This window comes from Scyliorhinus canicula, chromosome 9 (assembly GCF_902713615.1).
Source record: "Scyliorhinus canicula chromosome 9, sScyCan1.1, whole genome shotgun sequence".
Taxonomy (NCBI): Eukaryota; Metazoa; Chordata; class Chondrichthyes; order Carcharhiniformes; family Scyliorhinidae; genus Scyliorhinus; species Scyliorhinus canicula.
In genome coordinates, this window is record NC_052154.1 from 3,817,537 (window position 1) to 3,832,645 (window position 15,109).

Below are 15,109 nucleotides of genomic sequence, written 5' to 3' on the forward strand. Positions count from 1 at the left end.
TGGCCCCTCCCACTGTCGAAGATAACCTGCAGCACATGTTCCCTATGCCATCCGAGTTGGGTTTATCACTTGGAACTGCTGTTAATGCTCTGTACCAAAACTGGAGTGTGTTCACAGGGCAGAGGCCCGGGTAACATGTATGGAGACCCGGGGTAGCTCGAAGGTCAGTAACACCCCCTCAACCTCCCCTGGCTAAGTCCAAAGGAATGAAAAGCATTACGTTTGGCACTGGCCTGGTTGCAGGAGGTGTCGGAAAGATGAGAAGTTTAGACATCAGTCTGCCTTCAGGCTCCACTCCAGATTTCCTGTTGGAAATCTAGTCTTCAGCTCCCTCGAGGAATCCACAAGGCAGTGGAGAGATTCGCCCTTCATGCATTTTAAGATATCCAACACTTCCTCCTTCATTATGCTGACATGTCCCAGAGTATTCACACATCCATTACTAACCTCAACATCCGTCATGTCCCTCTCTTTGGTGAATGTCGATGCAAAGTACTCATTAAGGATCTCGCCCACTTCCTCTGACTCCACAAATAGCTTCTCTCCTGTGTCCTTGAGTGGGCCTACTCTTCCCCTAGCTACCCTCTTGCTCCTTATATATGTATAAAAGGCTTTGGGATTTTCCTTGACCCTGCTTGCCAATGACATTTCATGGCCTCTTTTAGCCCTCCTAACTCCCCGTTTGAGTTTGTTCCTACGTTCCTCATATTCTTCAAAAGCTTCATCTGTTTTTTAGTGGTTTAGACCATATGTATGGCCGGCTGGGTCACTGTCTGTGTTTGCACTTTCTCCCCATGGCTGCGTAGGTTTCCTCTGGGGCTGGTTTAGCACAGCATTAAATCGCTGGCTTTGAAAGCCGACCACAAAAGGCCAGCAGCGCGGGTTCAATTCCCGTACCAGCCTCCCCGAACAGGCACCGGAATGTGGCGACTAGGGGCTTTTCACAGTAACTTCATTTGAAGCCTACTCATGACAAGCGATTTTCATTTCATTTTTCATTCTTGAGTATTCAGGGCAGCACGATGGTTAGCACTGTTGCCTCGCGGCGCCAAGGTCCCAGGTTCAATCCTGGCTCTGGGTGACTGTGGAGTTTGCACATTCTCCCCGTGTTTGCGTGGGTTTCACCCCCACAACCCAAAGATGTGCAGGGTAGATGGATTGGCCATGCTAAATTGCTCCTTAATTGGAAAAAATGAATTGGGGACACCAATTTTATTTATATAAAAAAAAATCCACGAGTATTCGAAAACTTGCGGAATTATGATCACTATTCCCAAAATGTTCCCCTCCTGAAACTTTGGACACCTGGCCGGGCTCATTCCCAATACAAGGTCCAGTAATGCCCCCTCCCTGGTTGCACTTTCAACATACTGTTTCAAAAAGCCCTATTGAATACACCTAACAAATTGCTCTCCATCTGTACTTCTGGCACTAACGGAGTCCTAGTCGATATGGGGAAATTAAAATCACCACCACATCATATTTTCACATCTCTCCAGAATCTGACTACGTATCTGTTCCTGTGTATCCTATCCTGCTGGCTGTTGGGAGGCCTATAGTACAACCCCAACATTGTGATTGCACCCTTCCTATTTTTGAGCTCCAACCATTATGCCTCACTGCAGGATTCCGCCAAGCTGAGGACTCCCTGATGGAGAGGCTGTGTAGTGACGGGGAGAGATATTTAACTCGCGTTGAGCCGAGCTAATGTTGTGGACTGAAAACCAGCACTGAACAGCGGGAAGCATTAACTCCCTTCACCCATACACTGAACACACCACATCGACCTGTCGGACACAATGCTTACATTTCAGAACAGGAGGAGACCATTCAGCCCTTCAGCCTATCATTTAGTTAATTTATGGCTGATCTGGATGTTGATGCCATCTGCCCACCTTATTCATCCGCAATCAGATGAGAGTTGGCCAATCCAGTTCATCGTTCATTCAGCAGGAGTCGGCTGCTGTAGGAGCAAAGTATAAGAATGGGAAGGATATTGAGGGAGAGAAGGAATGTGTGGATGAGAGTTTGAGGGAGTGATTTGGGAATGGGGGAGTCTGTGGGTTAGGGAGGTTGTGTTATCGCTGGAATAGTAATCCAGAGGCCCAGGGTTACACTCCGGCTACCCGGGTTCGAATCCCACCACAGCAGATGATGGAAATCTGATTTCAACAAAAATCTGGAATTAAAAGTCGGATGATGGTCATGAAACCATTGCCGATCACGGTGGCACAGTGGTTAGCACTGCTGCCTCGCAGCTCCAGGGGCCTAGGTTCGATTCCGGCCTCGGATGAATGTCTATGTGGCGTTTGCACTTTCTCCCGTGCCTGCCACTGTTCTCCAGGTTCTCCCACAGTACAGAGATGTGCAGTTAAGTTGGATTGGCCATGCCAAATTGCTTTAATATCCAATGGTTAGGTGCGGCCACTGGGTTGTGGGGACAGGGTGATGGAGTGGGCTTAAATAGGGTGCTCTTTCCAAGGGCCGGTGTCGACTCCATGGGCTGAATGGTCTCATTCTTTACTATAAATTCTATGATGGTCATAAAAACCCACCTGGTTCACTAATGTCCATCGGGGAAGGAAATCTGCCGTCCTTACCTGCCTACAGGTGACACCAGATCCACAGCAATGTGGTTGACTCTGAAATGGTCAAACCAGCCAATCAGTTCAAGGACAGTTAGGGATGAGTAACAAATACTGACCCAGCCAGTGATGCCCGTCAAATCATTCACTATTCTGACTTGGAAATATATCACCGTTCCTTCAATGTCGCTGGGTCAAAATCCTGGAACTCCCTAACAGCACTGTGGGTGTACCTACACCACATGGACTGCAGCGGTTCAAAGTCTCCATCTTCTCGGGGGTAGTTAGGGATGGGCATGAAAAGCTATCCCTGAACCATTTAAAAAATGTCTCTTCAAATGCTAATTGTTCCTGTTAAACATCTTGGGAGGCTTTACTGGACTAAAGTTTGAATATACATTGTTGATGTTATAAATCTGTGAAGAGGAGCATTGGCTAGCCCTCGCTGCACTGGGAGTTTTTTTTGATAAACAATTTTAATGAGGTATTTTTTGGCACAACGACCCTCTCAAGGAGAACCTAATTTACTCTAAGCCCAGGAAACTCACCGTGTCTGACAGCCAGGCTTCCAACTTCGGGGGCTTTGAGTCCCTCCAAGCTCGAAGTGTCCATCTCCGGGCTACCAGGGAAGCAAAGGCCAAAACGTCGGCCTCTTTCTCTCCCCGGACTTCCAGGGCCTCTGAAACCGCAAAAATCGGCACCTCCGGACTCATTGCCATCCTTATGTTCAATACTTTTGACATGACGTCCTCGAACCCCTGCCAGTATCTCCTAAGTTTTGGACCAGCCCAAAACATGTGGACATGGTCTGCCGATCCTCCCAGACACTTTACACACCTGTCCTCTACACCGAAGAATCAGCTCATCCGGGACATTGTCATGTGGGTCCGGTGGACAACCTTAAACTGAATCAGGCTGAGCCTGGCACATGTTGCAGTCCCATTAACCCTGCTCAGCGCGTCCACCCACAGGCCTTCCCCAATCTCTCCTCCCAACCCCTCCTCCCATTTATGCCTCAGTTCCTCAGTCTGCATCTCCTCCACCCCCATGAGCTCCTTGTAAATATCCGAGACACTTCCTTCCCCCACCCATCCTCCAGACACTACCCTATCTTGGATCCCCCTTAATTTTTTTAAAAATTTGGAGTACCCAATGAAATTTTCCAATTAAGGGGCAATTTAGCGTGGCCAATCCACCTAACCAGCATATCTTTGGGTTGTGGGGGTAAGACCCACGCAGACACGGGGAGAATGTGCAAACTCCACACGGACAGTGACCTAGGGTCGGGATTCGAACCCGGATCCTCAGCGCCGTAGGCAGCAATGCTAACCACTGTGCCACCGTGCTGCCCTTGGATCCCCCTTAATGGCAAGAGTGGAAAAGATGGCACCTGCCTGCGCAAAAAGTCCCGCACCTGAATATACTGGAATTCATTCCCCCTCGTCAACCCAAACTTGTCCTCCAGCGCCCTCAAGCTAGGGAAGCTCTCTTCCAAGAACAAATCTCCCATCCGCTCAATCCCCACCCTCCGCCATACCCGATACCCCCCCCCCATCCAACCTCCCCGGAGCAAACCGATGGTTGTCACATATTGGGGACCAGACCAATGTTCCCGTTGCTCCAACCTGCCTCCTCCACTGTCCCCAGTTCCGAAGGGCCGCCACCACTACAGGACTGGTGGAGAAGCGCGTCGGCAGGAACGGCAGAGGCGCCGTCACCAACGCCCCCAGACTGGTGCCTCCATCCGGCTGCCTCCATCCGCTCCCAAGTCGACCCCCCCACCAACCACTTCCTTACCATGGCTATGTTAGCTGCCCAATAACAGTTGCTGGAATTCGGCAGTGCAAGCCCCCCTTCCCCGTGGTTCTGCTCGAGCATCACCCTCTGTACTCGCGGGGTCTTGCCCGCCCATACAAAGCCCAGAATGATCTTGCTTACCCGCTTAAAAAAAGGAACGTGGAATAAAAATGGGGAGACACTGGAACACAAATAAGAACCTCGAGAGGACCGTCATTTTAACTGTCTGAACACTCCCAGCTAACGACAGTGGGGGCGCATCCCACCTCCAGAACTCCCCTCGCATTTGATCTACCAGCCAGGACAGGTTCAGCTTGTGTAGTCCACCCCATTCCCGCGCCACCTGTATTCCCAGGTACCTGAAACTGTCCCCAACAAACCGGAATGGCAGCTCCCTCAGCCGGTCCCCTTGGCCCCTCTCCTGAACTACAAACATTTCACTTTTTGTCGTATTCAATTTGTACCCCGAAAACCAGCCGAATTCCCCCAGGGTCGCCATGATTCCGTCCATTCCCACCATCGGGTCCGATACGTACAAAAGCAGGTCATCTGCATACAATGAAACCCTATGCTCCACCCCCCCCGAACCAGCCCCTTCCAACCCCCTGAAGCCCTCAGAGCAATTGCCAGCGGCTCTATAGCCAGCGCAAACATCAGTGGGGAGAGGGGACACCCCTGTCTCGTCCCACGGTACAGTCTGAAATAGTCAGAAGTCGTCCTGTTTGTCCTCACACCTGCCTTCGGGGCCTGATATAACAGCCTGACCCAGGCGGTGAAACCCACCCCAAATCCAAACCGTCCCAGCACCTCCCATAAGTAGTTCCACTCTACACGGTCAAATGCAGTCTCCGAGTCCATAGCCACCACTACCTCCACCTCCTTTCCCTCCGGGGGCATCATGATCACATTGAGCAATCTTCTTGTATTCGCCCCCAGTTGCCTACCTTTAACGAACCCTGTTTGGTCCTCCCTAATAACACTCGGCACACAATCCTCAATCCTAGTGGCCAAAAGCTTTGCCAGCAGTTTGGCATCCACGTTAAGAAGGGAGATCGGCCTATAAGACCCACACGACTCCGGGTTCTTGTCCCGTTTTAAAATCAAGGAGATGGTAGCCTGCGACATCGGCTGGGGCAGCACCTCTCTGTCCTTTGCCTCATTATAAACCTTGACCAGCAGCGGCACCAATATCCCGGAGAACATTTTATAAAATTCTACCGGGTACCCATCCGGCCCCGGGGCCTTACCTGACTGCATGGCCTTTAAGCCCTGTAATATCTCCTCAACTCTGATTGGGGCGCCCAGCCCTTCTCCTAGCTCCCTTCCCACTTTTGGGAATGTCAGGCCGTCTAAGAAGCGTTTCATCCCCTCCGGCCCCACTGGGGGCTCTGAGCTATAAAGTTTGCTATAGAAGTCCTTGAAAGCTCTGTTCACATCCACCACATCCCCTACCAAGTTACCGCCTCCATCCACCACTTTACCTATTGCCCTAGCCGCCTCCCTTTTACTGTGCTGCTGAGCCAGCATCCTGCTGGCTTTCTCTCCATGTTCATATACCGCACCCCTCGCCTTTCTGAGCTGCTCCACTGCCTTACCCGTGGCCACCGCCCCAAACTCCACCTGCAGCCTCCTCCGTTCCCTCAAGAGCTCCGCCCTCGGGGTCCCCGCATACCTCCTGTCAATCTGCAGGATCTCCGCTAACAGTCGGTCCGTTTCCCCTGTCTGTCTTGTCCCTGTGAGCCCGGATTGAAATCAGCTCCCCTCTCACCACTGCCTTGAGCGCCTCCCACACCACCGCTGCTGAGACTTCCCCCGTATCGTTGACCTGCCGGTAGTTTTGTATACACTTCCTCACCCTCGCACACCCCTTCGTCCGCCAGCAGTCCCACATCCAGCCTCCACTGCGGGCGCTGGAAACTCTCTTCACTCACCTGAAGCTCAACCCAATGCGGGGCATGGTCGGAAATGGTGATTGCCGAATACTGCGCATCCACCACCCCTGTCAGTAGATCCCTACTCAGTATTAAAAAATCGATCCGGGAGTAGACCCTATGAACGTGCGAGAAGAAGGAAAACTCCTTCCCTGTCGGCCTACCAAACCTCCACGGATCGGCCCCCCCCCCCCCATCTGCGCCATGAACTCCCTCAGCTCTTTTCCCATTGCCGACAGTCTGCCTGTTTTTGAGCACAATCGGTCCAGGCCTGGATCATTAACTGTATTGAAATCCCCTCCCATAACCAGCTTGTGGCAATCCAGGTCGGGTATCGTCCCCAGCACCCTCTTTATGAAATCCGCATCATCCCAGTTTGCCGCATATATGTTGACCAAGCACGGTAGCATGGTGGTTAGCATAAATGCTTCACAGCTCCAGGGTCCCAGGTTCGGTTCCCGGCTGGGTCACTGTCTGTGCGGAGTCTGCACGTCCTCCCCGTGTGTGCGTGGGTTTCCTCCGGGTGCTCCGGTTTCCTCCCACAGTCCAAAGATGTGCGGATTAGGTGGATTGGCCATGCTAAATTGCCCGTAGTGTCCTTAAAAGTAAGGTTAAGGGGGGGGGGTTGTTGGGTTACGGGTATCGGGTGGATACGTGGGGTTGAGTAGGGTGATCATTGCTCGGCACAACATCGAGGGCCGAAGGGCCTGTTCTGTGCCGTACTGTTCTATGTTCTATAAGACCACCTTCCTCCCTTCCAGCCTACCGCTAACCATAACGTAGCAACCTCCCCCATCCAAAACAATATTTCCCACCTCAAACTGCACCCGCTTGTTCACCAGAATCGCGACTCCCCTGGTATTAGCATCTAGCCCTGAGTGGAATACCTGACTAACCCAGCTCTTCCTCAACCTGATCTGGTCTGCTACCTTCAGGTGCGTCTCCTGCAACATTATCACGCCCGCCTTTAAAGCCCTAAGGGGCAGCAGGGTAGCATTTGGGGCAGCAGGGTAGCATGGTGGTTAGCATAAATGCTTCACAGCTCCAGGGTCCCAGGTTCGATTCCCGGCTGGGTCACTGTCTGTGTGGAGTCTGCACGTCCTCCCCCTGTGTGCGTGGGTTTCCTCCGGGTGCTCCGGTTTCCTCCCACAGTCCAAAGATGTGCGGGATAGGTGGATTGGCTATGCTAAATTGCCTGTAGTGTCCTAATAAAAGTAAGGTTAAGGGGGGGTTGTTGGGTTACGGGTGTGGGGTGGATACGTGGGTTTGAGTAGGGTGATCATGGCTCGGCACAACATTGAGGGCCGAAGGGCCTGTTCTGTGCTGTACTGTTCTATGTTCTATGTGCGAACACTTTAGCCCTATTCACCGGCCCATTTAGCCTCTAACGTTCCACGTAACCAGCCTAGATGGGGGGCACCGCGCCCCCTCCCCCCCTTGCCGGTCAGCCATCCCCTTTCCTGGGCCTGCCCCCAGCCCCTACCCCGCGCCTCTGTAGCCCCGCCTCCAGGCAGCGCCCATCCCCGACCTCTTCTCCATTTCTAAAATCAAATCCCTCCCTCGTCAGCCAAGCAACCCCCCCCCCCCCGTCCACCCCCCAGCAACAACACTCTGTAACCTAACCCCATCCCTAATCTGATTGTATATACACCCCCCACTGTGCTCCCGCAGACTAGCTCACCCAGCTAGCCTAGTGGCCCGCAGCTCCAGCGCCAGCATGTCTCCCACCTATTGTTGCCTACCTGCCCTCCCCTCGCTGCTCGAAACCATCGCTCTCATCAACCCAACCCCGACGGCCGCCTTCTTTAAGAAACAGACGCCACCCAAAGTCAGTATAAAGAAAAACAAAGCCAAACTCTCGCCATAATACAGATCAAAGTAATAGCACTCAAAATAATATAAAGTCAAAAATCCCCACCACCAACCCCCTCACAACACAGAAAACCCACCGAAATCGAATCATTTTTGAAACTACTTTCCCCTTCTTGAACAAAACACAATTATCGAAGAGAAAAGCCAAGAACGAAAATAAACAAACGAATAAATCCGTGCAAACAGCGTTTGAAATGAGCAGGAAAAAGTTTCTCAAACTTAGAGCAGAATATTCTCAAGTTGGCACCAAGTTGGCACCAGTCCTTTCCTCCTGGCGAACTCCACGGCCTCCTCAGGCAACTCACGGTAATGATGTTGGTCCTCACGTAACCCAAAGTCGCGCCGGATACAGCAGACCGAACTTAACCTGCTTCTTGAACAGGATCGACTTGACTTGATTAAAGCTTTCCCTCCTCTTGGCCACCTCCACGCTTAGATCTTGGTACACCCGCAAAATGCTGTTGTCCCACTTACAGCTCCGCGTGCGCTTGGCCCACTGGGGAATATGCTCCTTATCCAGGTACCTGTGGAACCTGACCACCATCGCCCGAGGGGGGTCTCCCTGCCTCGGTTTCCCCGCCAGCGCTCTGTACGCCCGATCCACCTCCAACGGTCAGGGGAAAGCCCCATCTCCAAGCAGCTTCTGGAACATGTTCGTCACAAACTCCCCGGGATCAGCCCCCTCCGGGAGGCCGACAATCCTTAGGTTCTGCCTCCGGGACCTGTTCTCCAAATCCTCTACCTGTTCCAGCAGCCTTTTTTGCCGGTCCCTCAGCATCCCCACCGCCATCCCCACCTCCATCTTGTGTTCCTCCTGTTCAGCTAGCGCCTTCTCCAGTTTCTGGATCGCCCTGTCCTGGGCATCTAGCCTCCGTTCCATCCTCTCCACCGTTTCCTTAATCGGGGCCAGACATTCCCGTTTCTGTCTGGCCAAGCCTTCCCGGATGACCTGCATCAGCCCCTCCGTTGATGGTTGGGCCGAAGCCCCAGGGGTCTGGACACCGGCCATCTTGTCCACCCCTGCAGCCAACACCCAGCTCGATCCTGACTTCTTGTTTCTTCCCTTTTGATCCCTTTGGGCTCTCTGTTCCATAAACCAATATGGACCACAGACATTTGTTCACTGTTTCTTCAAATACAGCGATTAAAAGCGCAAAGTCGGGGGGGAAGGTCCGAATGTCTAGCCAGAGTGGGAGCACCAAATGTGCAACCTATTCCCTCATGGTCGCCACCGGAACTCCCCCTGGCACCGGAGGTTGGACAGACTGCTGACCGTGACTCCTGAATAAGGCAGAAAACTGGTTTGTAAAATGTATTGATGAGATGTGTAATGATCACAGCCAATGTGAATTGCCAGAGAGAAACCTGGTTTACAGGCCATAACTTTATCAGCAGCAAGACATCCAGTAACACTTTGGGGATTTTAAAAGTTAAAAGTAAAAGGTAAATAATAATAATCTTAGGGGTGGCGCAGTGGTTGGCACTGCTGCCACACAGCGCTGAGGACCCGGATTCAACCCCGGTTCTGGGTCACTGTCCATGTGGGGTTTGCACATTCTCCCTGTGTCTCTGCATAGATCTCACCCCCACAACCCAAAGATGTGCAGGGTAGGTGGATTGGCCATGCTAAATTGCCCCTTAATTGGAAAAAAGAATTGGGTACTCTAAATTTTAAAAAAATAATAGGCTGTTTAAGCACAAGGCTAAATCGCTGGCTTTTAAAGCAGACCAAGCAGGCCAGCAGCACGGTTCGATTCCCGTAACAGCCTCCCCGAACAGGCGCCGGAATGTGGCGACTAGGGGCTTTTCACAGTAACTTCATTTGAAGCCTACTCGTGACAATGAGCGATTTTCATTTTCATTTCATTTTTCATTTCAATAGTGTCACAAGTAACACTGCAATGAAGTTAGGGTAGCATGTGGTGCAGTGGTTAGCACTGGGACTACGCCGCCGAAGATCCGGGTTCGAATCCCGGCCCTGGGTCACTGTCCATGTGGAGTTTGCACATTCTCCCCGTGTCTGCGTGGGTTTCACCCCCACAACCCAAAGACGTGCAGGGCAGCTGGATTGGCCACGCTAAATTACCCCTTAATTGGAAAAAAATAATAATTGGGTACTCTAAATTTATTTTAAAAACACTGCAATTAAGTTACTGAGAAAATTAACGAGCAGAAAATAAAGTGCACTGTTACAATTACACAATAAAAATTAGCATTACAAAACATTTCCCCAAAAGGCTTCCTATTTGGTCAATGGAAAACGTGAACGCATGAGCCATAGCAACCAATCTCTCCCTCAATGCCAGCAAAACTAAAGAGCTGGTCATTGACTTCAGATAGCAAAGTACTGTACACACCCCTGTCAGCATCAACGGGGCTGAGGTGGAGATGGTTGACAGCTTCAAATTTCTAGGTGTGCACATCACCAAGAATCTATCCTGGTCCACCCAAGTTGAAGCTACGACCAAGAAAACACAAGAGTGGCTGCACCTCCTCAAGAACCTAAGGAAATTCGGCATGTCCACATTAACTCTTACCAACTTTTACAGATGCACCATTGAAAGCATCCTATCGGGCTGCATCACAACCTGGTATGGCAACTGCTCGGCCCAAGACCGTAAGAATCTACAGAGAGCCATGAACACAGCAAAGTCCATCACGCGAAACTGCCTTCCATCCATTGACCCTGTCTACACCTCCCGCTGCCTGGGGAAAGTGGGTAGCATAATCAAAGACCCCTCCCACCCGGGTTATTCTCTCTTCCACCTCTTCCATTGGGCAGGAGATACAAAAGTCTGAGAACATTAACTGGTTCAAAAACAACTTCTTCCCCGCTGTTACCAGACTCCTAAATTACCCTCTTATGGACTAAACTGATCTCTTCACACATCTTCTCTACTGAGTATACTTCACCCAATGACTCTGCCTCTGTATTTACATTGTGTATTTATATATATATTCTACGTTTTTTCATTTATGGAAGATTTGTCTGGACTGTACGCAGAACAATACTCTTCATTGTACCTCGGTACACATGACACTAAATCAAATTCAAATTCAGTTCCAAGAAACCTTCAGAATCAAGGCTACTTTTCACAGCCCTGGCTTGACCAGATGGCTGATTCAAAGTGCGCCTTTGCCCAACCCAGAGCTGTTTCTAGGAGAAACAGCCAACACCAAATCAACTCAACCTGCCTCCTTACATATCCTTTTTTCTCTTTCACCTCAAATTCCATTGTTCTCAGCACTCTTTTGAACTTAACTTTTCCAAAATATAGAAATTTTTCATTTCTTTCCTATTGTCCCTCATTTGGAATCAAATAAAATTTAATAACCTTCCCTTGTTTAATTCTGAAACCTTTACAAGCTGTAAAAGACTTTTATTCATCTTTGAAATTTAACTGCTGAAAAAACTCTTCACATTGACGAGGAAAACTACAGAGGGATAAAAAAAATTCAATTCTGCCATCGGTGAGTAAATGTTAAAATACTCACAATAGGGCATCTCAGTGGCACAGTGGTTAGCATTACTGCCTACGGCGCTGAGGACCCGGGTTCGAATCCCGGCCCTGGGTCACTGTCCGTGAGGAATTTGCACATTCTGCCCGTGTTTCACCCCCCAACCCAAAAGATGTGCAGGATAGGTGGATTGGCCATGCTAAATTGCCCCTTAATTGGAAAAAATAATTGGGTACTCTAAATTTATATTTAAAAAAATACAATGACACATGGGCACAATCCCATAAACACAATGGGCTGAATCATCAGCTGATGTGGAGTTGGTTGAGGGAGGAATGTTGGTCCGGGACAGGGAAATCCCAGTGCTGTAGCAATCAACCCCAGGGACTGAACCTTGGTTAACGTGGTGCTCACTGGAACCTCACTAAGTCTCAGCCGGTGTAATCTCTTCAATTCCTTCAGGCAAGGGTTTGCTGTTTGCAGGCTCCAATGAAAACGTGAACGCATGAGCCATAGCAACCAATCAGATGAAACCTCCAGGATGTTCTCAGTTGTGATTAACTCCCAGAATCAGACGGTAGTCGATGCTGACAGTTAACGGCAGCATGTTGATCAGGGATTTTAATTATCATGTTCTTCCCTAGTCAGAAAGTACAAGTTTAATAAACATCTCAGAATAAATTATCCCCCAGGAAATAGTAACCATAACATGTCACAATTTAGCATTCAGTTTGAGAGTGAGAAACCTGGTTCAGAAACATCTGTGCTAAACTTAAATAGGGGCAATTGCAAAGAAATGAGGGCAGAGTTGGTTGGAGTGGATTGGGAAAGTAGTTTAGCAGAAAAGTCGGTTGATTAGAAATGGCAGGCGTTTATTAACATAGGTTGATTTATCCCCATCCTAAAGTCATTCAATGCAAGCCTTGGATTGGTCAAAGTTTTAAAAACCAACAACCGATGACCAAAAAATAATGCAAGGGAAGATAAACTACGAGGGTAAGCAAACAAATAATATAAAAATGAACAGTAAGAGCTTTTTGAAATATATATATACAAAATAAGAAACTGAACAAAGTAAACATAAGCCCCTCAAGGAATGAGGCTATGTGATCAATGTACAAAGTTGACATAATTTATATTTTTTGCAGTAATGTTTTTAAAACCTGGGTTAAGATGTAGACTAAGGTGCCATAAACATGAGGCAATCTTTGATTTTCAGATGAAGTGTTCTGCTAATAGATCTTGAGAACCATTCACTTGTTTTCAGATAGCTAACTAATGGAATATTGTTTACGTTTGGAGGATCCATGGAGTGTAGATAATTTATGAGGGGTGCTGTGTTTGGTCCTGGCTAAACAAGTCAAGGGACACCCCGTAAGAAGAGTCAAAAGACTGCCTTGCGCTTTGGGTACAGACAATGTAGTTACTGGAAAGACCCAGATCTGTCTGAAAAGCCATTTGCTCCTAGAACTTGGCGGCACGATGGCACAGTGGTTAGCACTGTTGCCTCACAGCTCCAGGGACCCGGGTTCAATTCCAGCCTCAGGTGACTGTCTTTGTGGAGTTCGTATGTTCTCCCCATTTCTGCATGGGTTTCCTCCGGATACTCCGATTTCCTCCCACAGTCCAAAGATATGCCAGTTAGATGGATTGGCCATGCTAAATTGCCCCTTCATGTTCAAACAGTTGGTTGGTTACTGGGTTACGGGGCTAGGATGGAGGCATGGGCTCATTCCAAGGATCGGTGCAGATACACTGGGCCAAATGGCCTCTTATGTACTGTAGGGATTCTATCCACTCTCCACTGAACAGAGGTGTTTCCGTTTGATCCTGAAAGGTTCGCTCTCCAAGGATTCTGCACAGAGAAAAGCAAGTAGAAAGCTGGTTGTTAACTTTATTCATGAATAGTATTTGAAATATTTATTTTATTTATTGGTTTCCTTAATTGGAATACAGAGGCAGGTTTAGGAAGTAAGTTCAGGGGTTTTTCTTTTACTTAAGAACTATTGTAACTGTTAACTGTAAAGCTATTTATTTGTTGCTAAGGTGGTTAATTCTGTGATTAAATTTAAAACAATGTTTCCAATTAAGGGGCAATTTAGCCTGGCCAATCCACCTACACTCTGTTCTCAACGCCGTGAGGCAGCAGTGCTAGCCACTGCGCCACCATGCTGCCCAAATCTGAGAATACAATCAGAAACAGTCTGACTTGGTAACTGTTTCCTTTCAGAGACGGTAACTCCCAGAGCAATCTCGTTCTGACTTGCACTATAATATGATCCAGAATCTCATTCATTTGAGAATAGTCCATAGTACTGGGAAATCGCGGGCAACGTGGTTTTGACACCATCTCAATTGCATCTGGCTCATGATGATGTGGAAAATATTTATTTTATTGTCATCTCTATTTTATTCACTGTCAGCCGAATGTGTAACCTTCATTTGTAATTACACCAGTCCACTCTGTAAGGATTTAATCCCCGATTGTCCCCAAATCTGTCTTCAGTACCATTTCGTTTCAATTACATTCTGTGCCAACTCGCTGGGCACCTCTTCCCAGGCTCTGAAAATGGCTGGACTTGCCATGATTCAGATGGTTCGGCTGGAAAAGGACTTGGAATATCTGGGGCTTAGTCTGTCTGCTCTGTGTTGAGTCTGTTGGGTGTCTGGGGAAGTTGAGTGATTAAAACTAATCTCAGAACCGCAGAAATCGAGAGAGGAAATCCCAGACTTGAGTTCCTGCATCTATTCGCGAGAGCCTACAGAGACCATTCTGCCCATCAAGCTTGTGCCAGCTGCATTTTTGTGCTATCAGATCGGATTCTAGCTCCCCACATGCTTTAGATTTGCATTAAATTCCTTTATTTCTGGTTTCAGTCACTGCCCCGGCAATCTTGTGAGAAGAATTCTTGCTCCAATCCAATCCATCCAATCCCCTTCGTTCTTTGGAGATTACGCGGATTCTGTTGGGGGTCATTCAGACACATGGTACAAAGGTGGTTATGGATGCTCCAGCCTATTGCTCTCATGCACCTCCTGCTGGTTACTGACTGAACTGCACCTAAAGCCAGCAGAGTTGAACCCGTTATTTTCCTCCATTGAAACCTCTTGTGAAATTCTGAGTTGAGAAATCAGATTAAAGGAGAGTCGGTGATCACAGAATTTACAGTGCAGAAGGAGGCCATTCAGCCCATCGAGTCTGCACCAGCCCTGTGAAAGAGTACCCTACTTAAGCCCACACCTCCACCCTATCCCAGTAACCCACCAACCCCTTCCTTGGGCACTAAGGGCAATTTAGCCTGGCCAATCCACCTAACCTGCACATCTTTGGACTGTGGGAGGAAACCGGAGCACCCGGAGGAAACCCACGCAGAAACGGGGAGAATGTGCAGACTCCGCACAGACAGTGACCCAAGCCGGGAATCGAACCTGGGACCCTGGAGCTGTGAAGAGAATGAAGGGGGG